Source organism: Platalea leucorodia (assembly GCF_965183815.1).
Source record: "Platalea leucorodia genome assembly, chromosome: 3".
Classification (NCBI taxonomy): domain Eukaryota; kingdom Metazoa; phylum Chordata; class Aves; order Pelecaniformes; family Threskiornithidae; genus Platalea; species Platalea leucorodia.
In genome coordinates, this window is record NC_138825.1 from 61,376,506 (window position 1) to 61,404,406 (window position 27,901).

Consider the following 27,901-nt stretch of genomic DNA (forward strand, 5'->3'; position numbering starts at 1 on the left):
TGGGGTTCCCTGATCGTTCTTAATTTAGCTCATTTTATCATCACATAAGTAGGTTGGCATTACTATGTCAGATGTGCATATCAAAAGGTGCCTCACTACTACCTTTATGATTGCTATCACTACTCTATCCAATATTTTTAGCACAATACAGATTACTTGTGAATAACCAGATAGAATCAGTAGACCTATTTTCTTTCCACAGATTTCCATTTTAACATATCACTATTGCTTTGGCCACGTGGCTGGGACAAAGAGAAGTTATTTCAAGTCTCTGTTCCCATTTCCTTCAGCTGTACAGAGGGATTCAAAGTGAATTAAACCAAACAGACAAATTAGATATCAGTAAGTCACCAAGGCAGGTTGGCATTCAACCAATATTTTGAAGGAACTCAAATGTGAAATTACAGAACTGCTGGCCAAGTTGTCTCACAAATCTATAGAAACGGCCACTCTGCCAGACTGCCAGTGTAACTTCTTCCACCTACAAAAAAGGCTCTAAAAGAGATCTGAGGAACTGCAGACCGATGACTGACTCCATTCCTGATTAGATAGAAGAGTACATCTTACAGAGTAAGATACTTGATCACCATGGATAAACATCACCTGTTGGGAAGAAGTCAGCATGGCTTCTTTAAAAGGAAAGGCCATCTCAATCACTTGCTGAAGTTCTGTGAGGGCAGTGAAGCACATGGATAAAGCGTATTCAGGGGACTTAATATTTTCAAAAGATTTTTGACACGTTTCCACACCAGGGGTTACTACAAAAGGTAATATTTTCCATGGGGATGGATGAGATGTTCTTTTATGGACTGAAAGCTGGTGAAAAGATTGGGCAAACGAAAGAGTTTGATGATCACTACTAAGGGTGGGGTCAGTTACCGGCGTTCAGTGCTTTAACCAGTTTTATTCAATACCTTCATCAGTGACATGGAGTAGGATGTATGTAGTGAATTCTCCAAGACTTCTTTTTGGGCAATGAAATGCAATGCTAATAATAAGGAACACCAGAAACAACTTGCTAAGTTGGGTGAGCAGGCAAGCAGGTGTCATACTAGCTTCAGTGCAGACTCTACGGACAAATAAGCTCCACGCCAGCACAATGTGAACTGAAAAGTTATAACTCAGAGAAGAAATCTTGGAGTTACCATTGACACTTCCTTGAAGTCATCAGTTCAATGTGAGGTGGCAGCCAAAAAAGCCAATAAAATGTTGTACATCATCAGGAAGGGTATGGAGAACAAGACAGTGCCATTTTATATCATGTCAGTGCACCCACGTTGTAGGTACTAGGTGCTGCTCCAGTCACCACAGCTCAAGAAGACATGGTGGAATCAGAAAAGATACGGAGAAAGCAGGTAAAATGGTTAGGGAGAAAGAGCAGCTATAAGAGACTAAAAAACCTGGGAATTTTCCCTTAGGAAAGAAGAGGGCTGAGGGATGTCTGATCTAAATCATGAAGACGACAGAATACCAAATCTAAGAGACACTCCATGAAACTAGAACATGAGTTTAAGATGTATTTAAGAAGAACTACTTTACAAAGTACGTGGTAAATTCCAGGAAAGTGTTGCCTCTCCCAAAATTGTATCTCTTTCCGACACAGTTGGAGAGAGAATGTTGGGCAAAACGGACCACTGGTCTGAAACAAGGGGCCGTTTTATTCTTATATTCTTGTGCAGCATTTGAGGCTAACCTAGGAAAGGGAGCACCCCACTTACACACTTCTGTCACAGTTTTCAGTCAAAACCAGGAAAATATGGAAAGAAGTGTGCTTCTTCACACGCACAGTACAAAGATACATCAGCAAACTAGAGATGCTGCAGAAGTCAAATGTGTGTCCCACAAATAAAAAAGTCAAAGGCCCGGGGCAGGAGATGAAGTACACAGGAGATGAGAAAAACACAGTTTTTAGCCTCACCGAGGTTTATGGGTGTTACAGCTGTGAACATGTTTTCTGCATGACACAGCAGTGTGCCTCAGTGTTGTCGATGCACAGCAGTTGACTGATGTGGGTGTTGCTATTCTATGTGCTTTGGACGTTTTTGACCTATGACAATACATTAGATATGGCACAGTGATAGACCAGGGCAAGAATGACCGTGGCAGATGCATGATTACGTGTGTGTAAGTACAAATTTGTGACTAATGCAATTCATCATTGTGTACTGCTTGTTCAACAGTGTTTACATATAGATCTATTACAAATACTTGTATATGGTTCAGTTAAATAAAATTCTTCTGTTGTAGATTCTAGCAGTCTAACTAATGATATATTTTTTCCCTATATAGTGCCTTTCTGTTTACTGGGTGGTATTCCTAAGATGCTTCTTACTTTTGATAGCACATTGCATTTCATCTCTTTGTGGGGATTACAATATTCAAGTCCTGCTATCCTGTTTTGCATGGTTCCCGCAATTCCTACTGTTCGAAGTGAAAGGTCTGTGGCTGCAACTGCATAGCGAATTACCATCTAACTGTTGGTCTGTAAGGAGATATACAAATAACTTAAATGTGAAAAAACTTCTTGTTTGATCGGTAACATTATATTGTAGGAAAGATGGGTGAGGGAAAGCAGAAGTAAGGATGGACACAAGCAACTGGAAGATGAACTCTTTTCCCTGAATAATCCAGGGGTTAAAGCAATCACCAAGTACATGAGAGAGTTTTGTTCAGTTCTTCCCAGTAGCAGAACAGACTAGAATCTGTATCTATCTCCCACTTCTTATTATCTCCAACATGCTGGAGGAGATGTTTGAGTGGGGCAGGGGTCTTTTAATTTTTTTTTGGTGACTGTGTATTTTGTATAAATAATAAAATACTCTCTATTTTGGAGATTGGTGTTCAGGTTTCATTTCTGAAGCAGGACTGAGGGCTTATTGTGACCTTGGCTGCTGACAGCTTGTTTTATGCAAAGGAGAAAGTGTCAGCAGTAGAAAATTCAGCTACCCAATAGCTTAGCCATTAAGGGTCTCACATAAAGGTAGTGGGAGAGCTGGTTTGAATCTACTCTCTGCCTCATTCATGTATACCCATGGCTTTTTAGCCTTGTAGTTAGGTGACTCTCTCAGGCAAAGAACTGAACTTGTGTTGCTCATATCTTGGGTAAGCATTTTAACCCTTAACTTATTAACTAAAAAATAGTCAATAGAAGAAGGGGAGAGAAGGGGAAGGGAGAAAGGGGAAGAAGGATACAGGGAAATCTACGTTATTGCTGTTGCCCATCTGTGAATACAGTCCGTCCCACTTCCCAGAAGCATCTTTCAGTTAAAAGTATTCAAACTTTTGAACAAATATTTGCAAGTAATTTCAAGACTGTTAAAAATGCATTTTCCCAAATTCAATATTCCTTTTTTTTTACTTGCTTAATTCTGCATTGGCACAGCTAACTCCTTGTCCCCTGGATGGGCACATGTGACTTTCCTGAGCACATGAAAAGATTGTTACCAGAGAAAACGGTCTTCAAAAAACAGCTCTACTGAGAACATAGTAAAAGCTCATTTGTGTCTTAGTATACAAGAGGTAAGAACAATGCAGTACGGCCAGAGATTTCAGGAGGTCTCCAGCACTTATAGCTGTAGTCCAAAGGAGCTAAGCCTGTGAACCAGTCAGATTAGTGTAAATATGTAACAGAAATACAGGGATCCAATTTGATACATCTCTTGAATTCCACATAATCTGAAAAAGGTCTCCAGATTCAATTCCTCACAGGGAAAATTGCTACTAGAAGGTATTTATTCAGGAAGAATCACTGCATCTTCTTCCCAAGTCCATTTGTCTTTTCTATGGACGCAATGGAAAATTAAATTTTTTGAAAGGCTTTTGGTCAGAAAACTGACTCTTTCTTTTTGCAAGCATTTGCGTCTTGCAGAACTATTAATATAAGAATATTAGATATTAAAATTAGGTTTGTAAGGAAGATTTCAAAGTGGCACCACTGGAACTAAACCAAACATTGGGCTGAGTATTGTTACTGAAAATTAGACAATTATTGCTTGCCAGAGGAACACCATTCACCAGCAGTACCAGGAAATTCCCAGTGTGCATGGCAAAAGCTTGACTGGCAGGGTTTAAACAAAAGTTCAGTAAGAAATCAAGCACCTTGCTAATGCTATGGAGATGCAAGGAAGCTGCCTTTTTCTACCTACATTTCATGCTATTTTTTAATGCAAAACAAAGACTACCTTGGTTGAAGATATAGGTTATATTAGTCACACTGGTCACTTGCATTAAGCCATGTAAGCAAAGATTTGGGTTCCAATTAATAATAATGTTCTTCCTTGGCTAAGAGGAGTCTCCAGCCACAGCCAGTGGAACTGATACTTGACACTATCTTCTTCCTTGGTAATAAAAACCATCTTGTCCAGAGAAAATTTCCTTTCTCATGAAAATATAGATGGGACTAACTGGAAAATATGCCTGGTTGGGGCTGTTGACAGCACCAAGAGCAAAATCTCTGCCTGTTCAGATAAGCCAGAAGGTTCCTGCTCTGGTTGCAGCAAAGTTCTCCTGCAAGAGGTGTTTCCTCACCAGCAGGTCGGGCCCGTGACCCGCTGGCTGGGTCTGCCCCAGCCTAGGCTCCTACTTCCTCCGCCGTGGCCCTGCGTGCCTGGCTGCACGCGTGGCCGGAGCCGGCCTTGGGAGCGCCTGGGGCTCTGCCTGCCGGGGAGTGATGAAGAGGCTGGTGCGGGCCGTCGGCCGGCCAGCTGCAGGCTGCCTGTGGAGCGGTCGTGCAGGGAGAAAGGAGATGGGGCCAGGAGCACACCCTGGTCGGGGCTGCTCCGGGGGCGGCTCTGTCGCTGGGGCACGGGCACTGACTCCCCCCAGAGCAGCTCCTCTTCCCTGGGCGTTTGGGCCTGGAGGCGCGCCTCCGAGTAAGTCACGGGAGTCGAGATCCTGCTTGTGGTGACAGTGCCGTAAATTTGGAGAAGGACCAGTGCTGCCACTGTCCCTTCAACTTCTCCCCTCCCGTTCAGGATGGAAAGAAGTGCAGGACCACACTGTGAGCCACAGCTTGCAAGGGTCCTGCTCAACCCCAGCGCAACCAGGGAATATATTTATCTTTGCTGCATAGATCATAAAGTATATTTAATTAATGTAATTCAGTAGATCACTGAATGTCCTTTTGCTTAAAAAGAGGACTAAAATGTGAAAGACTAAATGAAGTTGGCATGTCTCTGTCTCTATATATGCACAAACTGATTTGACCGTAGCAAAAAAGATCAGAACGTAAATCCATTCAGTTTAACCAACAAAAACTATTTCCTCAAAGGACTGTCAGAAAAGGTTTCACTTTTATTTAATCTGTTCATTTTGTGGGAGAAAGCTACATCTCTTATCCTCAAATTAAATTTATTTACTCACATGTGAGGGAAAAAAAGTGAGCCTGAGAGATGCCCTGAGTTTTAAAATTCAGTAGATTTTGCTTCTGGTTCCATTAGATTCTTTCCTTCTTAAATTTCAAAGACTTTTAAGCAACGGAGTCACGCTACATAGGAGAATTACACAAAACAATCTGACTTTGAAAAGAATGATTGTTATGGCTGAACCTTGGAAAAAGCAGTAAGAGGCCAGCTTAAAGTACTAGGCGTATCTTATTGTCAGTCTTACAACACTGAGCTACATTCAGCTGTGACAGTCTACTTTTCTTGGCAGGTTTTCATACTGCATTCAGGAAAGCAAAGTTATTTCAGGCTGAACAACAGCAACAACTATTCATGTCCTTCAAACAACACATCCCATGTATCTTTACTGTCAACTTATCTGATTCGTGTGTGTAAGTTATTACCCTGTCAGTTTATCGGAAAGGACCCACTCATATATCCTCTTACTTCAGGGGAAAATTACAACAGCCTTAAGAAAAAACTTGCACTGAGCACCAAGATGTGGCTGATACCAGAAAAATGGGAGCAGTTGGCAAATGAGAGCGGCACGGTCCCTTCCTTCACATGCCAGTCCATCAGTGCTGCGACTTGGTTTATCTCAGTGGACTCCCGATGTCCTGGGGCCTTGGGTATTTGTTCTGGTTCCTTGCCTGTGATCTCACCTATGGAGTAAGATATCGGACTGAGACTGGGGGCCAGTTAAACTTGATACTGATCCTACCACATTCCTCCCCAATCACATGAAGAAAGTCCAGGGCAGTGATCGAAATCTCCCCTCTCCGGGTATCAAGCAACATATGCCATCTTTGTCCCTGTGAAAGCCTAGTTGTACTGCCCTAGGAAGACACTGGGAAAGAATTATATATATCTGGGAGGCAATTGCTGACAACGACAGCAATTTTTTGACACCTGACTTCTGATAAATAGAATCAAGTTCTTGATTCTACTTGCCGTCCTATATACAAACCCCATCCTTACGTGGTGGAAATGCACCAAAAAGACGGAAATTGCATCCACTCAATAAGACAGGTCACGGAAAGCACCAGGGAGGTCTCTCCTCCTGATTTTCTTGCCTGCCAGCACAAAGTGAAGTCATAATCTTTCAGGTTCAGCTTCCCATCTATAGAAAAGGCCTGTTTTCTTGCTTATACAGAAGGTTTGGGAGAATAATCTTTTTAGAAGCAGTTGCACACTACAGCAAGAGTAGCCACAATAAAGAGGCAGCTTCCCCTGGAAAAATCTTCAGGGGAGCCTGGAGTTGACTTCTAGCTGTATCCTACATTTTAGCATGCATTACATAGACGTATATGCAATACTTGGCATATGTAGCACTTACAAGAAATAGCAGGCTTTTAAAATAGTCAATTAACTGATAAAAACCTTCTGTCCTTACAAAGATAAAAACACACATTTCTGTTAAATAGTTAAAACCCCTACCTTTCTTCTTAAAATTCTCCTTTGTAAAACTCTGGCTTTATTCTCTCCCTTCTAAATATATAAAGCCTTTTTTGAGGAGCTGTTTGAATCCTAGTCTGTCCTGAAAGACTAGCACGCCCATGTTCAGTCGGCTCTAGCAGGGCTCTGACTCCGTGGGAACAATGACAACACGGTAGTCTTGTCAGCTGGAATATCCATTTAGCATCCATTTGGCATCCTATTTTTTCAAATATTTTATGTTTGGTCTTCATTGCTGTTTTCTTTAACCTAAACCTTGTAAAATCTGAAGGCAAAAATATGTAGTTAAGTTTCACAATGATCAGGGATTATCTGACTGATGGAACCGTGATATGTTGGAAAATATCTTGTAGCCCTTAAAGAGAGAAAAAAATGTCAATCACAGAACCTATGAAAACATTCTAACTCTTCTTTCATAAAATGTTTAGCTGTTTTACATGTTATAGAAGTCAGTTTATCAGAGTTATAAATAACAGTACAGCACACTAAAAGTCAGATTAATGTATACCAATACAAAATGTATTCCATCAAGCAGTACAGTCATTTGTGTAAATAGCTTTTGTCAGTTTATTACCAACCTGATTGGATACTCAGGATACTTATAATGGATTTAATTTTGTAATCATAAAGTATTGCTTATGCTAATGGTGCTATCCAGATTAATAGGTTTTAAACGGTTGGTGCTATTTTATTGGCTCTTCCTGAGTAATGGACTAGTCTATATATGCACTGCACAGTGAATGATGGAGACCAATAATTCAAGCAGTACCATTACAGTGGTGTCAGTATGGGACATCTGAAAGGTTTTTTTCCTATATGTTAAAAGGTAAAGTTGAAGTTTATGAAGGAGAAGTGCTCTCAATGTTTAACGTGTGCAATAGAAACTGCAAATAGCTGACAGAACACTAGGAAATTGGTACCGTTTGAGTGCCTCACCACTTCTCACTCAAACCATCTGTCAGGCACTTCTTCAGGAAAAAAAAATCCACAATTTTTAGAAATGTTTGTTCTGAAAATGCAAAATAATATTTTTTTATTTATTTCCAGTCACGTAGATGGATCTTTTTTTTACACCATGTCTGCGCAGAGATATGGCGCTTATTTAAATACTTCAGAAAAAGGTTGTGAAGGCTCAGGCGGCCCATGCAAGATAAGTTTGAAATCTCTGTTTAGCTTTGCTAAAGGAGAAGGAGCGGAGTGGATGAGGACACACAGAGTGTGGTTTGACAAGTGTCCTCAGCTTGTGTCCGGCTCAGTTGCAGATGCTGAAAAAGCTGGTTTTGCCCTCGCCTCACCCCCTCACGGCCTCCAGCCCCCATGGCAAGCGCGTTGCTGGTGCCGCTGCCAGGGCAGCTCGCACAAGTACTAACGCCAGGAGAGGAGAGATGGTAGAACAACAGGGCTAGGGACATCGGGAAGGGGAAGCTCATCTCTCTCCCTGACACCGTGGATTTATATCACTTTAAGCAGCTTGTGAAACTTCACTGCAGAGCCCCATCTCAGCAAGCTGCTCAAATATATGCCTGATTTGAGGCACACAGACTATTGGTAAGAAAATATTGAAACATATGCTTTAACTTAAAACACATTATTAAGTGCTTCCTGAATTGAAATTATTTCCTTCTCAGTATTTCTTCTCTTCCCATCCAGCATAATTTTATTTTTTAACTCCCTGCCAATACGCACTTCATTTCCCTCTTTACATATTGCCAGCGATCCCTTGACTTTCCAATTGCGTATCTTTTCATTCTCTTAGGCTACTTCCATCTTAATGTGTAACGCAGGGCAGGGGCATGGTTTTAGCCCTCTGCATGCAATCACGTATGTTGTTCAGCACTGAACATGTTTCCTGGCAGGGTTTTGGCTTGTACCAAATAGCAGTCTGCCAGATACACCTGAGCACAGCCTGGGGAATGGCATGGGCTCAGGGCTGTTCCTGCCAGGTACTCTGTGGGATGCCGCTCTATTTTGGGAAGGCATTAAAGATGCAAGTCCTCAGGGACAGAGAATGGGCCCTAGCCTGGTTCATTGACTAGCATAGCTATAGCTTTGTTGTCTTCTGTATTGTATGAGTCTGGTTGAAAAGTAATATGGACCAAATTAGAAAGTCCAAATATCTTTAAATGAATTTGGATTCAGATTTCCATACTAGCCTGTTCTGGCACCAGAACTTATGGTATGGAGGGAAAATCTACTTCTGCACTATTTCTACCTGCTGCACTGTCTCCTGTGGCCTTGGAGAGGCAGATAAGGGAAATAAAAAGCTTGTAAGTACTGCATGGTAAGTCAGCTGGTCAGTCCGAGACAGTGTAATTAAAGATCCCAAACTGTAGACAAGTTTAGGTCACCAGCTACCTGATTTGTTGGCCCAACTATTTCTTTAATCAGGAGAAAGTTTTGTTCTTGATTGCACTAACAGCACTTCACTGACGCCAAACTTGAAACTTGCTCTTTTCTCAGGACTTAGATGTTTGTTGTGCTTTCCACAAATGTTCTTCTTCAGCTGTGGTAGCTTGAATGGCACAGAGTATGCAGGCAGTAACTGTTATATTCAACTAAACGAGTAATGCCTATGCAGTCTCTGAAGTCCTCTTGGCATGATACTGGAGGACTAGCACTGACGAGGGCTAGCAAATCTGTCAGGCTGGTTTACTGTCAACACAGCCACCTGTTTTGAACTGTGTATTTTCTCCTCTAATAGACTATTCTACCCTTATTTCCTTGAATTTGTCTGAAGCTATACCTGATCTCACGGATACAGTGATTTTCCCCCCTCCATCATCTCCGACTTTCTTACTATATCTGGCTGCTAGAATATTTTTTACATTTTATTATTCTGACCAAAATCCATGTTAATTTACATTTCAGGAACATCTGTTGCCTACAGTCATGAACTGTCTTTAGCCAGTTTTTTTGCTCTGAAACCAAAGATGCAATTTTGATTTTTTGAAAGAAAAGCATTTCGCCTAAACTATTTAACAGACCTTTACACCTACCTAGGGCAGAGAAAATAAGACAAAAAGATGGCCTTTAATTTATTATATGGCTGTGAGTGAGGCTTCTGTGCCCATTGCTCACAGCACACAAGGTTAGCTGCTGCCAGCTTTTCTGTAGTTTCAGAGATTTCTGGATTGTCGAAATACAATAACAGTTTAAATGAAGATGCCACAGACTTTAATTTGCTCTTTTAGTCATTTCTACAGTCCAGGGACATTGAGCCAGGAACGCGGATGGCCATGCTGTAAGCCCAGGAATGAATCTCTACTTATACACGTTGGTATCCACCAGCTGACTTTCCCCAGCTGAACAGGCTTCTTGCTAGTTCCTTAACAAAATATTGTTATTACACTGGCAATTACGAGTTTTAGCTTTAGGGTAAAAATGCTTTTTAAAGAGTCTGTCGATGTCCTTATTGACCAAAAAGACAATATCTGACTCCTTTTTTTTTCCTTTTCCCATCTCCAGTGATTCCTCATAATTATACTGAGACTACAGCTAAAATTGTTAATGAACAACATCCAGTGAATGAAACCTGTTTGAATTCAGTAGTGTCCACCCACGTGAAAAATCCAATAATTCTCAAAAAGTAGGAAGACCAGGTACATGCATATTAATAGTCACTGGAGATGGGAAAGTGTTTGTATTAGTGTACTAATTTGGGCCAAATCATACTTCTCTTCCTCCTAGAGGTGTGTAAGAAATGTCACTGTCTATGAAAAAGGACGGAGGGCACAGGATTGTAAAGTCTAGGACGCTTAAGCATTTGTTTAACTTTAAGCCCAAGAGAACATCACTGAAATCACTAGGTTTATTCCTGCACTTAACAGTAAGTATACCTTTACATACCAGCTTGACTTCAGACTTTACTGTACTATACTGACTCTATGCAATTTTACCCAGCTCCCATTGATGTAAGAATTATTGTGCAGTCCTTAGTGGGTCTTAAGTGATATTAAATATTCCATTAGAGAAATGTTGTTTCCATTACAGTTTACAATTTTAACATTTAAAGACTATCATTAAAATATATAGCTTTATAATATACTTCGTTCGTACATGTAGCAGATTGCTACTTGCTGGCAACTGGTCACGTATTAATTTTTCAGAAACATGTTTCCTGAATACGACTAATGACTCACATCCCTTTCACATCTCTTTATTACAGATGAATGGTATATGGATTCTGAAATGCAAAACATATGCTGAACACCTAATTGGGCTGACAATGGCTCAAAAATATTAGGAGTTCAAAAAATCAGTTAATACAAAGTTTGCTGTCTGGGTATTTCACATTTATAAACTTCTGGTATTCAGAAAATAGAGTTTATATTGATCTTTTAATTATTAGAATTGGTTGCATCGTAACAAATCGGTATCCTGCTGGAGATCTTTTAATGCATTTCTGTTTTCAAAGCAGAAAATATAACATGCTCTGCAATATCTCTTTCATTATGAAGAAAAACAGCGCAAGGCTGAACTGGAATTTTCATTGAATGTTTCTCCATATAATCTTTGAAACCAAAAATCATGAAGAAGCCCCAAAGTAGTCACACGTTTGCAGAAAGAGGCTAATTGTGACTGAAAAAAACCGCCATAAATTGGTAGGAAGGTAAGAGCTGCCACTACTGCAGCCAGATGAAAGCTCCATGTAATTTATTGTCCTCAAAGTGTGGCCAGTTACATCGCTTAGGGCAAGAATTTCCTCTTTTTGTCTCCTATATCTTTTCTGTGATACACCCTCTTCTGCCAGTCAGCCAGTGGCTTAGGGACTGACCCCCTGAGCATCTGTGTGCATATGGGCCATTGCTTTAATAGCCGATAATGGACTATCTCACAGCTAATGAAGCGAATCTTGTTTTGAAGACATTCATACTGTGGTACCCCACTGCTTTCCTCTGCCCCAGGTCCACGCTTTAACCGTGTGCTGTGTCAATAAGTGGTTCTTTTTGCTTGTTTTAAACCTGCTATCTGGTAGCTTTCTTGGAGGGAGGGGAGGAGGGAGGGCACCTTGTGTGGTTTTGGACTTTGAGAATATCAGTGAGCGTTCACTTCTGGCTCACCCTCTCCTCATGATTAATAATTGAATAGATGCTACCAAAGGGATGGCCACCCTTCGTAATCCACAACACCCTTCCTGCGCCCGAGAGCCCCGGCGGCTGGCACGCGTGCCTCGGGAGCTGCGTGGCAGGGAGCTTGAGGAGCGGTTCGCAGCTAGGAAAAACAACCGGCTCCCGAAGGGCTGCCACTGCTGCAGCCACCGCTGGCTCGTGCCCTGCCTGCCCGAGGATTTAGCCAGCGGAGCAGTCCCACTGGGAGCACAGTGGGCAGAAAATGAACAGAAGTGCATTTGGTGTCTGCCACCCTATGGCTCTATCACCTTTTTATCCCTTTCGTTTCTGAATAACTCCCAATAACTGCTCTGTCGTCTTGGCCAGCACTGAACACTGAGCTGATAGTTTTGCAGCACTGCCCACAATGGCTTCCAGACCTTTGTTTGCTCGGTGATGGTGTATAGGGTATAGACCCTGTGACTGTGATGGTGAGTTTAGAGTTAGATCTCTCCCTGTTTTGTGCTTGCTGACAATGAATTTTATTTACCTTCTATCATCTCCTGCATATGTGAAACCTTGATGGTACAGTTTCAGGTATTACAGAGATTTTAATGTACTGTGTGACAGCTTGGTTAAGCCTGTGACAAAAACTGGTAGAAACACTTCAAACTTTTATTATAGACATTTTCAAACTGTAACTACATTAAGATGTTTATTCTAAAACATGTTATTTTATTTCTCTGCTTTCCAGCTGAAGTTTTGATGAAATTCTTCATGAGAATTTTTGGGAACAAGATTTCTTAGGAACAAGTAAGTCCAATACCGAAGTGTGACAAGTTTAAAGATATAGGTCATCTGTTAATTTCAGTGAATCGGAATTTTAGATGTTTTGGTTATCATCTACTGTAATGTCTGAATCTGAATTCTCTCAGTGCCAGGAGGCACACAAGGCGTGAACATCGTTCTTCCACTTTGATCGGTCCACGGCTGCGTGCTCTGGAGTCAAGGGCCACAGCGCAGTCTTCCGTCGGTTTCCCCCTCAGGACACGACCGATCCAGCTCCATCTCCTCCTCCTCACTTCGTTACCGATTTTCTCCATCTCCGCCATTTCTACTGTAATGTACATGAGCAGAATTTAAATCACTGACTCCAAAGTGAAAGGCTCTGATGAGCCTCAAAACTGAAAGTTTTTCAGTTACCCAGTTCCACAGATTTTAATAAAAGCAATTGGTCTTGTTAAAATATTTATTTATGATCCACTGTTACAACAGTTGAAACAACACTGACATCTGTTTCAACTTTTTTGACAGCAAAAATGCTGCATTACTATGCATGAATAACTCCGTGGCATGAGAGACAGGTAACCAAAGGACACTCTCTAGGTGTGTCAAACAAGTTATGACAATGACTGTGTAAAGTTTACTTTCAGCTTGTTCAACCAAATGATTAACTGAAGAAAGTGCACTATCAAAGGTAAGTACTATCTGGCAGTAAAGGAAGTTGTTCACTCATTTGTTAAAAAAGCCCAGCTAATACTGAGACCTGCAGTACTGCGAACAGCTCTGGGGCCCTCAGCACGGGAAGGACACGGGCCTGTTGGAGCGGATCCGGAGGAGGGCCACAAAAATGATCAGAGGGGTGGAACACCTCTGCTGTGAGGAAAGGCTGAGAGAGCTGGGGCTGTTCAGCCTGGAGAAGAGAAGGCTGCGGGGAGACCTTATTGCGGCCTTTCAGTACTTAAAGGGGGCCTATGTGGAAGATGGGAACAGACTTTTTAGCAGGGCTGGTAGCAATAGGACAAGGGGTAACAGTTTTAAACTAAAAGAGGGTAACTCAGACTAGATATAAAGAAGACATTTTTTACAGTGAGGGTGGTGAAGCACTGGAACGGGTTGCCCAGAGAGGTGGTAGGTGCCTCATCCCTGGAAACATTCAAGGCCAGGCTGGACGGGGCTCTGAGCAACCTGATCTGGTTGAAGATGTCCCTGCTCATTGCAGAGGGGGTGGACTAGATGACCTTTAAAGGTCCCTTCCATCCCAAAGCATTCTATGATAATACCTAAACTGCAAATACTGTGTCTGTCAGTATTCCCAACTCATCCATGTGTTTTACTGATCATCCCCAAATCTAATATTTTCTTACAGTTATAGAGATAATTCTTTATATTTATCCTACTTTTGGCAAAAGTGGTGACATAGGGATAACACTTACACTTGCTTTCAGACAGAGGATTTATTTTTCTCTCAAATGATGCTGCTTACGCGTGAGTTAGACGGAACTAGCCTGGATTGCATTTGCTCATGCCCATCTTCATGACCTTCCAATTCCTAAGTTTGCAAACTTTCGTAAACCAAAACCTGATTCCTTATTCAAATCAGTAGTGTGAGAGCCTGGAAAGTTTAGGAGTGGGAGAGAACTTAAGAAAGTCCAAGACCTATAGAAAGTGACCAAGGTCCTTCAGTAGGTGGCAGACTTCCCTCTGGATCAGTTGTGAAGGAAGGCATTTGCAGGATGCTTGGGGCGCTGGCCTGTGGGAAGATTCCCGAGATGCAAAACCAGGAGGGCAACCAATGTGGTTAGGAAGGTTCCCATGGCATGTGCCAGAAGAGTAAAGGAGGTAGGATAGTATGGCCAAATTCTAGGTAGCTGCAACTTAGCGTCATTTTTCTTATCCAAAGTGCCCTCTGCCATTTTGAGATGCCAAGATATTCTCCTTTACTGTGTTTTCAAGTTGTCACTATTCACTACTAATAGTCGTCTGCCCCTCTGTCGCTCTCCAGCCCGTATATGAAATTCTCTACACATGAAGCACTTGAGGTTTCTTTGAATTGGAAGACGATGTGAAATTATAAGTTTCCTATTTGAGAAGAATGCTAAATGAAAGGCTATCAGGTCTAACGAGAATATAAATAGGTAAGCTTTTAGAAAATTAAGTCACTTCATTGTTCAGGTTATATATAACTCAAAAGTTGCTAAATCACATCATGTCTTTGGCAGGCTGTTACTTCAGCTCTTCCTAGGAAAAGTGGGGCGAGGAGGAGGAAAGAACCGGGTATAGTATACAAAATACACAGAAGCTATTGCTTTTTATTTAAAGAGAAATAACCAGTGCCTGATAACATGGCCCACTTGTTAACAAGGCAAAATATTTTCTCAAAATGCCTAAAAGTAAGGGTCTTTCAAAAACTTAATTGGGTTGTGATATTAAAAAGGGTGATCAAAGAGAATCTGGCTATAGCACTTACAGGTTCATTTATCTCACATGAGAAGTGCACATAATCACTTGGCTGAGTTTCTGGTCAGCATTGTAGATTTTCCTATTCAGCGTGCTAATTAGCTGTGAAAAAATGGAAATGAGTAAAAATAATCAAATTTTATTTAAAAATCTTTTCCCAGAATACATGGGCTTTAAAAAATGTTCCCATGAAAGGGCATAATTTCAGAAAATTCTGCCTTTTTTGTTTTTTTCCCCCCTTCCAAGGTCAAGTGATGACATGTTATTATCAAGCTGTTGATACACACAGCATGTTAGTTCTGCATCTGGAAATACTTTATGTGGAGAAAATCTTTTTTTTTTTTTTTTTTTTTTGAGGGAAAGCTCAATATAGCAGAAAAAATATTTTTCCTTCAGGAAATAGAGCCGTTTGTTCATTACCAGGCAAATAGTACTCCCCTTCCTTTGGGCCCTCTGCCAGAGTTATTTACACGCGGGCTTGCTCAAGCTAACCACCTTGGCTTCGCACTCTTTTGCACCGTTTGATGCTGTATGAGCTCGAAGCTGTTGTGGATAAAGAAGTGCTTTGCTGTGACTTCTTTGTGTTCTGTGGAGGAGTCACGGGCACGCTCCCTGTGAAGAAAGATTACCCTTGTTTACGTAGGAGAGCAGACAAACAAGATGATACAGAAGCCCGGATTCAAGGAACGCATAGGGAGAGGTGTTGGGAGGGTGAATCGGCAATGTCTTTTTCTCTTTTCTCCTAAGATAAGACGGCACTTGAGCAAAATGAAAGCAATGCGTACAAATGGGCAAGTGGAATGCTGCGGCTGGAAATATGTTTTATGGTATTAAATGACTGATATGTGCACTTATAGCTGCTAGTTATCTCTGAAAAGAAGAGCTTGAGATGGTCGGTGGAAGGCAGGTATCTCCTGAAATAAAAATCCCCTCAGTTACCCGAATTAATACTGCTCTACAAGCTGATTTTGTGATGCCTTCGGCATCCAAAGTAAAGCAGGAGACAAATGCAGCCCTTTCAGGACTCTCGACACGTCTTCTGATCTAGCTCAGTCTCCCTTCTCGCCCTCCTTCCCAGCCCCAAAACTGCTGGGGGTGCCCCCTCAGGCTCTCCAGGGGTCCCTGAGGAGGGGCCAGTGGCAGGGACCCTCACCATCGTCCCAGCATCCAGCTCAGGGCCCAGGGCCCTTCTCTCGCTCATGAGGGGAGAAAGACGAGATCCTCCAAAGAGTCCTTTCTCCGTACAGAAGAGGGACCATACCCCGCTTCCAGCATTGGAGAGGCAGCAGTTTTACTGGTAAGCCTAAGGAGCGCTGAATGTAGCCAGGGAGTTAGGAAAGGCAGTGGTGGGGGGTGGAAGGGGCAAGGACAGCAAGAGACACTGCAGTCCAGGCAGTCGGAAAAAGGAGTGAAGGAAAAGGGAAGGAAGCTCCTACACAAATAAGCAGAATGCATTTTAAACAACATCGATAGGAAACTATTAGTATTTGTTTATTTATGAGGAAGGCCATTCCCAGACAGTTTCCCATAGATTTTCTCGCTTAACCAAACCTTGAGAAAGAGGATGCCAAACAGCGAAATTTCACCACTAATTTTAATTTGCACTCCTGCCCTCTGAGACTTCCAGAAAATTGGATGCATTTGGTCCATTTTGCTTTACACTACTCACACTGAAATCGGTAGATAGTATCAACCCCTTTACATAAAGGAATTGTCTCTTTGGTGCAGCCGTATCTGTAACAACTTTGTGAAGAAATAGGTAAGAGCTTCTGGGTACAGGCTTAGGGACCAAGTAATTTTTCCCAAAGTAAGAAAGGATGAATTGCTTTAAAATTGTTAGCTATTTTAGGAATGCTTATTTAACATTTCAACTCAACTGTACTATTATAGAAAAATTATGTAATGCTTTCTATTATCTACTTTGGGAGCAGCAGAGTTTATAAAACCGATGGATTCTGTATGTTCTGAGATCAAACCAAGTTTTCAGAATAATTTATAGTGTTTAATAAACTGTGAACATCATTGCTGAATATTATCATTCTGTATCGTGCTTGCTACTAGCGGCAGCTGTGATGGCCAAGGTGCTTTCCAAGCAGCAAGACTGACTTCTTTTCTGATGAATCTGCATAATCTGTACTTAAAGAACAGCTGTAAATCTCACACCTGAAAGCTCCCTTAGTTCCTTTCTCAGTTTAGTTAGAGTGATAGTTTTATTAAATGCTGGATGTAAATGTAAAAAAAAAAAAAATCTAGAGGGAAATGATAGGGCGGTATGATGCAAGGACATCATTATTAAGTTATGTTGTTGTCACAAGTAGGCGAGAGAAAGCGATTCAGATGTCTGCTGCCTCTCCGTGGAGTTACTGGCACGAGTTTGTGAGGAAAACTACCCGGGCATCCCAGCGGCAGTCCCTCTGCGGGACAGGGCTCCTGCCTCCTGCTCCCCGCGGGAGGGGAAAGGGGCATCGGTCAGGGACGCAGGTAAGTTTGCGCTCCGTTACATCCCCTACAAAGTTGCACAAAGCGGGGGTGGGCTGAAGGGACTGTGCAAAGACCTCCCTGCCTCTTTGGCTGGGGGGGGTCTCCTCCAAGCTAGGGACTCTTGCAGCTGCGAGTTGTACAGCCTGCCAAAACCTGCTCCGGGGCTTGAGCCAAACAAATTACGCACAGCAGCGGCGGTCTCTGAGCACATGTGCAGCTTCAGCCTCTTCCCTGGGGACCACGAAGGTGCCCAAGAGCTGTAACTCCAGCAGGTACCATGTCAAGCCACAGCAAAGGAAATGGCTGTGGCTCAGATGCTGCAATACTAAGAGAACGTGGGAAAGGACACAAAGTAAAACTTGTTGAGATAACCAACGTAAGTGGGAAAAGACCCTTATTTTGAAAAGCATTACGGAGAGAACAATTTTACTTTGCTTTGAGAATAATTGTCAATAAACGCTTCATTTCAAATTATTTTGAACGTTGAACATTGTTACAGTAGCTTCTGTCTCTGTGACAATAAAAATGAACTTCTGAAGTCATTGTGAGAGGCAGAAGAGAAGCAGACAACGCTGGGCGTACAGCAAGAAGTCAAATGTGCTGGTCAGGAGTCTGCGGCTTCCCAGAGGGGAAGATACTGGCAGCCGTCATTTGGGGGCAGAGGTAAACGCAGTTGCTGTGGGAAGCAGCGGGTTGGGAAAACCTCGATTTAAAACAAATCCTAAGCACTCCTGTCTCCCATTGACTTATCCTGACATGACATCAAATAAAGACCACAAGCCCAAGGTCAATATGTTTACTCAGACAGAATAATTCCAGTCAAACTATACTCCGTGTCAGGAATGACATTATCGCTTACGCTGAAAACCAGGAAAACGAAGGCAGGCGTGCTCACAGGCTGAAGAAGGAGCACGCAACCGTTTGGTAGCTGTGGTTCAGCCCTCTTAGTACTGAGCATGCTGGCAGGAGCGAGCCTTTTATGTAACAGGAATCATCAGTTATCATAAATTTATGATCATGCAAGATGCTTGTGCCCGTACCCCTTGAGGTGAGTCCCAAGAGATCCCGAGACTCTCCTGCACCTCCTGGATTGGGCACGGTGAAGCCCTGTGAACCCGACTCAGAGGCCACCAAAGTCACGGGGGGCCACGGCCCATATTAGGGTGACAGGTGATAGATTAGGGTGATAGATTCTGCACCCCTGTATTGCCAGCCCCAAGCACTGAATTGTTATTAGTCCCTGAAAGCTGCAGGAATGACTTAAAATTCTCAACCGCTAAAACTGTGAAATAGTAGTTTTATCTCCTCTAGCATCTGCCGTAAGAACTTCTGCTTTCAGGATTTATGCGTACGCTCTTTCCTTTTCCTCCCCGAGACTGAGATTTTTTTCTTGGTGTGAGTCAAGGCAATCACCTCGGGTGCTAGTACGACTTCTGATGTCACACTGACAGCGCTGCGAGTTGGCATCACTTTGAATCACCTCAGGGTAGCCCTCAAATGCGGCGGACCGGCTTCCCCAAAGGAAAATTATTTTGCACTGAAAAATCAAATGCAGACCTGCTTTCAAAAGCCCAGCCCGCCCCTCTGCCACAGCGAAGCCGAACCAGGCGACGCCGGAGCAGGGACCCCCGGCCGGGCGAGGGAACCAGCCGGCCGATCGTTACCCTGCGAGCAGCCACGGCAAACCGAAGGGAGCCAGATGCCGTGCCCCGTAGCCTCTCCCGGCTTTAGCCCACTCAACGCCGCCGTGAGCAGCAGGAGCCCAGGCGGGTGCCGGTGCGGGACCCGGGCCGGGTCCTTGGTTCAGCGACGGCTCCGGCAGCCGCCGCTCGGTTCGCAGCCGCGGGAGCGCGGCGAGGCGCCCCCAGGAAGCGCCCGCCCCGCCGAGCGGGTGCCCCCTGCGGCGCCCCTGCCCCGGGGCGGGCCGGCTCCCGGGCCGGCTGCTGCGGGAGACCGGCCCCGCCGCCGGCCCCGCCCCGCCGCCGCCGGACGTTGCGGGCGCTCATTGGCTGCGGGCGGCCCCGTGAGCGGCGGCGGCGGGGGGGAGACGGGGGCGCGAGCCCGGGGTGGCCGTTACCGGCGTGAGGTGGCGGCGGCGGCGGCCCCTGCCCCTCGGTCACCGCCGGCACCGTCCCTCCCTCCGTCCTCTCGGTGGCGCGGGCCGCTCCCGGGGAAAGCGCTCCGCCGCGGCGCTGGCGGCGAGAGGCTGTTAAAATAAACGCGTGTCTCTGCGGCGGAGCCGGGGGCGGCTGGAGCGCCCTCGGCTGTGCCTGCCGCGGGCGGGCGGACTGCCTGCCCTCCGGGGCGGCGGCGAGCGCCGCCGTGCCGGTGTGCTGCGCGGCCCCTTTGACAGGGCTGCGTACCAGGTGGTGAGCGAGGGTCGGGGCGGCCGCCGGGGCCGGTGTTGGAGGCGCCCGCCGGGGCCGGGCGGGTGGGCGCCGCCGGCAGGCAGGTTGCGAAGCCGGGGCCGGCGGCGGGCACGGGGAGCCCCGGCGGCGCATTGTTCTCCCTGACAGCCACCGTCATCTTGGCCAGGCGAGAGCGAGGGGGCGGAGGGGCCGGGGGAGGGAGAAAAGGAAGCGGGGGGGCGGCGCGGGCAGGAGGATCCCGCGTCCGCGGAGGAAATTCTCGGGCCGGCAGGGCGCACGGCGAGCCGGGACCGGCTCTCCTGGGAGTTCCCTCGGCGGGGCGGGGGAGGGGGAGCGGCGGTCTCCGCCGGCGGGGAGAGGCCGCGGCCTCGCCCTGCCTCCTCCCGCCCTGCCTCCCCGCCGGCCCGGCGCACCGCTCCCCTCGCCGCCTCGCGCGCACACAGACGCACACGCGCGGGCGGGCAGCGCCCATCACCCCGCGGCCGGGTGCTGCCGGTCGCGCCCCGCTCCCTCCCCGCCGGCGCGCGGGGGGAACCCGGTGACGTCACGGGCGGCGCGCTCCCCGCGCTCGCTCCGCGCTCGCCGCCCCGTAACTTCTGTTCTGGGAAGCGGTGCCAGGAATAGCCCGGCGGATCCGCCTGCCGCGCGCCGCGCGCCCTCCCGCCTCGGCCAGGGCGGGCTGCGGCTGCCGGGCCGCCGCCTCTCCCCGCGCGCCGCCAGCCCCGCCGCCGCGGTCAGGGCGGCGGTGATGAGCCTTTCCGAAAAGAGGCAGCGGGGCGACCTGCCGTGAGCTGCGGGCGTGAGGCGGGCGCCCCTCGGCCGCTGGAATACCGCGCTCCGTCTCCACACATAACGAAGCACCGCGAGCCGCCTCGCTCCGGGCGAGCCCTTAGCCAAGGAGCAACAAGAGCGCCCGGCGGGCTCGGCAGCAAGGGCACCGGGAGGGCTCCCCTCCTGCCTCCTCGGTGACTTCCCAGGTGAGCAGCGGCGGCGGCTGCGGCCGGCCCCCTCCTCCCCGCCCGCCGCCGGCCCCGCCGCTCGCCCCTGTCACCGGCACCAGCTGACAGCCGCGCCGAGCCGCCGGCGGGGGGCGGCTGCCGGCGGCGGGGGGCACGCCGGCGGCGGGGCTCGGGTGCGGGGCGCCGCGGGGCTGGGTGTCGGGCCGCGGCGGAGAGGGCGCTTGCCGAGCGGGGGGGCCGGCGGCGGCGCTCCGAGTGCCGCCCGGGCAACCGGCGGCCCCCGGCCCTGGGGCTGCAGGGGTGAACGGAGGGCGGGCGGCGGGGGAAGCCGGCGGGGCTGTAAAACCGCCGGACCGGTAAGTCACCTCTCTGGCGGCGGCGGCGGCTCTGGGCGCTGGCAGTCGGGGTGCACCGGCCCCGGGGCGCCGCGGCCGGCGGCCCTTCCCCTGGCCCGGCCCGGCCCGGCGCCCCGCCGAGCCGGCGCAGGAGGGGGCCGGGGCCAGGCCTTTGTCGGTGACACGCCGTTAGGAAATGCGGGGAATACCCAGCTTGTAAGCGTATGCAGATGAGGAGCAGGCTGCCTTGCGTAATCCCCTCCCGTGGCGGGGAATGGGCACGGTCACCGCCGGGGAGAGGCGCCGCCGGGGGGGCCGCCCCGACGGGGCTCTCTCCGCGGCCTCCGGCGCCCTGCGGGGGGGGGGGGGGGGGGGCGCCCGGGGCCACCCGGCGCGGCGGCGGCGGGCGGGGCGCCCCGGGGGGGGTTCCGGCTGCGGCACGTCCCCGCGGGGGGCGCCGGGGGTCGGCGGGGGTGCGCGCGCGTGCGGGGAGACCCGCCGCCGCGCCGGGGCTGCGCCTGTGTGTGCGAGTGCGTGTGTGCGCGCTGCGCCGCGGTGACTGTTCCCTGAAGTGGGTGGGACGTTGGCCCGTTCCGGGAATGTTCCATGACGTGTAAACGCCACAGGAAGGGGGTTAACGAGGGGCTCGGCCGGGGCCGCCGCCGGGGCCCTGCCTCCCCCCGCCCGCCGGCGGGGCTGCCGCGGGGGCGGCGGCGCGGGGGCTGCCGGGGGCACGGTCCCTTATGTAAGGCGGGGGGCGCGTGCGGCCGGCGGTGATTATGTAAGCGGCACGTCCGCGCCTGTCGCGCAGGGTGCCCCGGGCCGGGCGGGCAGCGGCGCCGCGCCTCCCCGCCCCGCCCCGCCCCGCCGCCGGGGGAAGCGGCGCGGGCCGGGGAAAGCCCCGGCGTAGCCCGGGTGATGCCCCGCACCGCCTCAGCCCGCTCCCACCTCCCTGCCGCCCTCCGTGACCTCCCGCCTCCGCTCCGTGGGAGGGAGGAGGTGCCTCCGCTCCAGGTGGTGCCCTGGAGAGCGCCGGCCCGCGGGTGGGGAAGCCGGCGGGAGGCCCCGCCGCCTCGGCCCGCCCGGCGCGGGGTCTCGGCCGGCCGCCGGGCAGCCCGCCTTGTCGCCGCGGGCAGGCGGCCGGGGCTCGCCCCAGGACAACGATAAAAGTCCTCCGAGCTTAATTTCCCAGAAAGAGAGTTCTCTGTTTTTCTTATTAGTTGGCAGTAATGGTCAAACGTAATTTTGAGGTGGCTTTTTTTTTTTTTTCCCCTCTGTATGGTAATAGCAGAAATTAAACTTCTACCAAACATTAAAGTTTTTTTTTTTTTTTATTACAATAATTCTTAAATACCCTTTTAAATTAAACTAATAGAAATACTAATGAGTTTCAGCAGAGGTGTTTTGCTAAATAATTTCCCTTCTCTCATTTTGAAATGAAGTCAACTTTAATATACAGCCTGTCTGGTTTTCTATGTTATTAAATAATATAGGAAACATTTTATGCCTACTTAGTCAAGGGTGTTACTTTGTTTCCCCCTCCCCGACAGGTCTGTACAGCCGTGAGCGGTTACGAAAGAAGTAACCGGAGTGGTGGGGGTGGCAAGAGCGAACGCTGCAGCGCTGGGTCTGCGCGGCTGCGGTGGGGGCCGGCGGGGCCTCCCGCTCCCTCTTGGCGCGGCTCCGAGCGCAAGGGGGCTCCGGTCCTCGTTAGGAGTTCTGGGGACACCGAGTAATTACAGTCATTACTAAATTGAAAGAACTACTGGTCTGACAAGGCGCGGATTCAGTGGGCCCAGTTTTTAAATTCTGTTGTTGTTGTTGTTGTTGTTGTTGTGAATCACCACTGACTACCAGAGGAATTTGATCCGCGGGTTATGAGGACGCAGCGCAGAATCCTCAGTATTTTGATAGTGAAAATGATACGCAGACATACTAAAAAAGCGCGTCTGTTTTTAAAGATAGGAGAGTCTCTGCCTGTTAGGTTTGCAGCCTGTGGACGTATTTAGATAGATACACTGTAACCTGGGGGTTTTATTTATTTACAGTTAGATGTTAAATCTTTCATTATCCTTCCAGTCAGGAGATACTTCTGAAACTTCAGGTATGAATTATCTGAAACTTTCTTTGTGATTTTCTTGCTTTGCTTCATTTAAAAAAAAAATTGTTAGAGCTGTAGATTAGGCTGAGAGGGTTTTTTCGTTGTGCGTTTTAAAAAGTTACTACTGTCTTCTGTAAATACACGTAAGGTTACTGTGCTTTTCAGCTGTGCAAGGGCAGCAGTGGTATGGTACAAAGTCAGGGTGTCATTACTTTTGTTGATAGAACAGTCCGAATTTTTAATGTTTTATAGGCTATTGTGTTGACATTATTTTCCAATGGCTATTTGGCATAGCAGGCATGTACCGCCTGGCTGAGGTGGCATGTTAAAACATCGCTGCTATGGATAACAATAAAATTGAGCAGCACTTGTCCCAAAGCACAAATGTAGAGGACTTTTAATTGTGTATCTAAGTCCAATTGTGTGGCAACAGTGCAGAACGCTTCTTTGCAAAAAGGCAGATTTTTAGATTCTCAAGTGACTAGATTGCCTCATATGTGAGATCTGTTTACAAACCTTCTTGTTACTATGAAGACAAAACAGAGAGCCATATGCATTCATGTGGTCCTTGCTGAATAATGGTACATGTGTCTGCTTGAGTGTTTGGCAGTATATCATGTTTAGTTTATGTGGTGGCACCCTACAAGGCCATTCTTTTTTGACTTTTAACTATTTCTAATACCATTGGCTGGACTCAGTTACATGACTAAACTTATGACACCGGTCCGCATGTTTGTAACTAAGCTGGAAGTTTTTAAAGCGGGGCATTTATTGTTGAGCATTTTGCCAAACTTCTTTGTTTATTCATTTATTTAGGTGCTTGCTTTTAAAAGAATTAAGGCGAATTGGATTTAAACAAAAGTGAAAGCAATGAGTACTACTTTGCATGTCCCTCTCCTCATCGTTTTTGAGTCATCAGCAGGGGCAGTTACTGTTACTGCTTTTGAAGTTTAACCCTATCGGGTAAGGTAATGGGACTATAGGAGCTGTGTGGCTGGCAGAAGTGGTTTACTTAGCGAAATACTGCAATACTTATCCATCAAAGAGAAAAACGCTCGCTGTTTAAGTGTGTGATGGTAGAGTATACAAGTCACAGTTATGTGTTAGGAGTTATGTGACTTGTATTATGAAATATGGCAGGCTATCTTTCAAATTTGAGTATGGTGGGGCTTTGTAATAAGCTGTGGTCAGTTATACTGATAGCTTGTCCGTCCAGCTCTGTAAGTAGAGCTCAGCAAGTACTACCTCTATGTAGTTCTCACTTGATTCTGTGTAAGAATTCCAGGTAAATTGCCAGAGCTGAGAACTAGCTTTCTCTGCCTGTTTTGGGTCCTGACATAAATCAGGCCCAGCAAAAGTTGGTTCTTCATGTCACTGGCCTTCACACAGGGTAAAGGGAGGAAAATGTTTTATCCATCTACCTCAACCATTGAGAAGAGATGGACCTGACAAATGCGTGGTTTTAAATTATTGGTCCTCTTAGCAGGAGGAATCCATAATTATTATTAGATCTGATGGGTTAAAGTCTTCAGCAAGAGTTAATTGCTAGTACTCTTGTGAGCTCCGCAGAAGTGAGTGCAGAGGCTGCATACCTTTGTTATTTGAAAAAGGTCCGATAAGTTATGAGGAAACTGCTTTAAAAATTCTTTTATTTAAAGAGGCAGGTTATTTTTTCTTAACATTTCTTAAACAGCATCTCTGAAGTAGTATATTACAGATAACTATTTTTGAAGTTATTTGGTTTTCTCCTGTAATTTAACTGTTTTGTTTTTTTTTTTTTTCCCTTCAGTAGAAGGAATTATCTAGCAGTTCCTGAAGAAGTGAAGAAATAGCAAGGGGAAGCGTGAGCTAGATGGAAAATGGAGAATAGTATTTTTCACATGTTTCAATCAGCAATTCTGGATGCAACATTTAATTAAAGTAGCACAGAATTATCACAGAAGAATGAAAGTTTCAAGCTGGCTGTGCCATTTTAATAGGAAATAGCATCTTTGTACAGTTTTGTTTCTCTTTTTGGGGCTCAAACATTTTTTATAAGACTTTTTAACAACTGTTCTCTTTCATCAGGAAATATTAAAAAGCCATTCATTGGGACCATATTTTTCATTCTCAAGTGAAATTAGGACTTGTAAAAGTGCCGGTCTGACAGCCTGAGAGCAAAAATCCATTGTAAATAGAAGTATTAGAAGTTTTTCCATGATAACCAACTAGCGAGCCCCTACTTGGACCTTAAGAAATCATCAGTGAATTTAAAGAATATGTTAATCTCTGGAAACATCTGATTTTTGGTTTTTTTTTTTTACTGAAATAGCAAGTGGAGGGCACCACATGCCTCTTGTTTTAGCATTCTGAACTTTTGTTCATAAATTAAACAGTTGACTTTGCCACTCATTTGTAGTAAGTTGCCCCCAGTAAGGTTTGTCCCAAGAAATCTCTCTCACAAAGCTATGAGCATGGAAAGGGAGTGAGAGGGTATGGGTAGGGGAAACAATCCGATGCGGTGTTTCCAAATCCTCAGTGTGAAATAATCAGAAGACCTACAAGCATCATATGCAACTTTGCCTATCAAATGAGAAGCCACTTGCCCTTTTTTTTTAAATGGTCTTGTCATTAATTTCTCACCATCATTATTAATATGGTCTAAACGTAAGAGTTTCTTCTTGCTCTGAGGAAGTTTTGTGGATTCTGGGTGCTTATTTTCGTTTGTCTTTCAGGCATGTTTTGTACATCTGCAATACAGTCACTCTCTGCTCTCTGTATGCCAGGGTAATAGCAGCGGAGTGTGGACCACAACTTCTTATGGTCACAACATTGCTTGTGTTTCTGGATTCCCTTGTTCTGCCCTGGGCATGCCTCTTTTACTGTTTCTTAAAACTGAATATTGCCTTTTACTTTTTCACAGATTTATATATGAGTAAGCAAAAACCTATATGTGTGTTTTTTCTCCACTTTCTCTGGATGGGGGTCTCAGGGCATACCTACCAAAAAAAGTACCACTTAGATGGCAGTGTTCTTAAAATAATACAGTGTACCAATGTGGATGTAATTATCTGATATAAATTCCCCCAGCGCATGGTTATGCTGATATGACTAGTTTGTATAGTGATTATATCCATTTTTCTGAGTTTATTTATGCACATTCTACCTCTGTCAGTGTAGACTTGGTCTCAACAGAAATGTTCTTTCTAAAAATGACATAGAAACCATAAGTAACGTAATAATGTAGTTGGTAATGGGTTTATGGCCACTTCGTGCACACATGGGTTTGTGTTGTTGCACCTCAATTTGTGTTTAACAGAAAATTATTTTATTGTTTTGTTTTTTTCTTGTTTGTTTCTGACAGTTCTGTCCTAATATGCTTACAGAGTCTGAAAAATGTAACGCTAATACACAAAAAATTTCAGCCTGCACAGAAAAAAAGTTGTAAACAATATCTCTGTTCTTAAAAATGTAAGCTCACTTCATTGCATCTTAAGTAAGTTGTAATAAACTGCTACAGCTCTGGCTAAAATCTCTGATTTATGTAAGCTGCCAAAGGGGAGGAAAAAAGGATGTACAGTATTTTTTTGAAAGGCATGCTTTAATTGCTGTTGTGTCATACAGGAGGAACTCAAGGCTTGATTGCTACAGAAAGTTTCTTTTTTAGATAGTGGTTTATCGGAAATTCGGTACAAAAGAAAGCAGTTAGATAATTTGCATGTATAGTTCAGTTTAATAGAAAAGTAAAAACTAGAGCTAGAGGAGCTAAAGGTAGTTGAAAATACAGTATCAGGTGACATTTTAGAGGTAATTCAGTAAAGCAGGGTTCGAACCCCTTCATAAGAAAACGCTCATGAGAAAACAAAGCTGAAACCCCCCAGATTATTTTCTGTAATTTATAGTGAAGTTTAGACTTTTTTGGCTACAGAGGTTAGTATTGCTGCTGGCCAGACTGGACTAACTTAATTCTCCCTGCCTCCCCAAACCCTAGAGGTGTGCCTGGAATTTTCCTCTGCTGGGCTTGGTGGTGGACTGTCAGAGTTTGGGCGCACTCCTTGTCAAGTGATTTATGAATATGTAGTGATACTGGATGTTTTCGAATAAGCAATTTAAAAAATTGAAAGAAATGTCTAATTACACGTTGTAGGACATGATACAATCTCAGAGAACGTAGTAGAGCAGAGTGCTTTATTTTGTTGAAATAATATTATTTAATGGGCAGTTTTCCCATAGAGTAATATCTGCACTTAGGCAGAAAGGAGCTTTATGTTTAAAAAAAATCTAACAGGACAGGATTGGGATTATCAGAATTAGTTTTATTAGACAGTGGGATTCTCTGGCATATATTCTTTTTCATTTAAATAAGATAAATGGCCCCATCTCTGTGTTTATGTGTTTTGTATTTGTGGTTTGCATTAAAACAAAGCACGTGTAGTGTGTCAAGAAAGAATAGCATGAAATAATAACTGGCGTTCCCTTCCTTGACAACAAGACATGACACTAGTTAGAGCAAAAAATATTTAATTTAGATCAAACTCAGTATTCAACAGAGA

The 27,901-nt window shown here is 45.8% G+C and overlaps 1 protein-coding gene across 12 annotated transcripts in view; it reads left to right on the forward strand.

Moving 5' to 3' along the window:
- The first annotated feature begins 20,615 nt into the window (after window positions 1-20,615).
- HIVEP2 (HIVEP zinc finger 2) overlaps window positions 20,616-27,901 on the forward strand; it is a 142,988-nt gene continuing 135,702 nt past the window's right edge. For 8 of the 12 annotated variants that reach the window (XM_082307890.1, XM_082307883.1, XM_082307884.1 and 5 more), the window contains exon 1: window positions 20,616-20,951. The gene's annotated coding sequence lies outside the window, so the exon portion shown is untranslated. Of the gene's footprint in view, window positions 20,952-23,249; window positions 23,373-27,901 lie in introns of those variants that run through there. The other 4 variants (XM_082307879.1, XM_082307882.1, XM_082307889.1 and 1 more) reach the window with 1 other exon arrangement.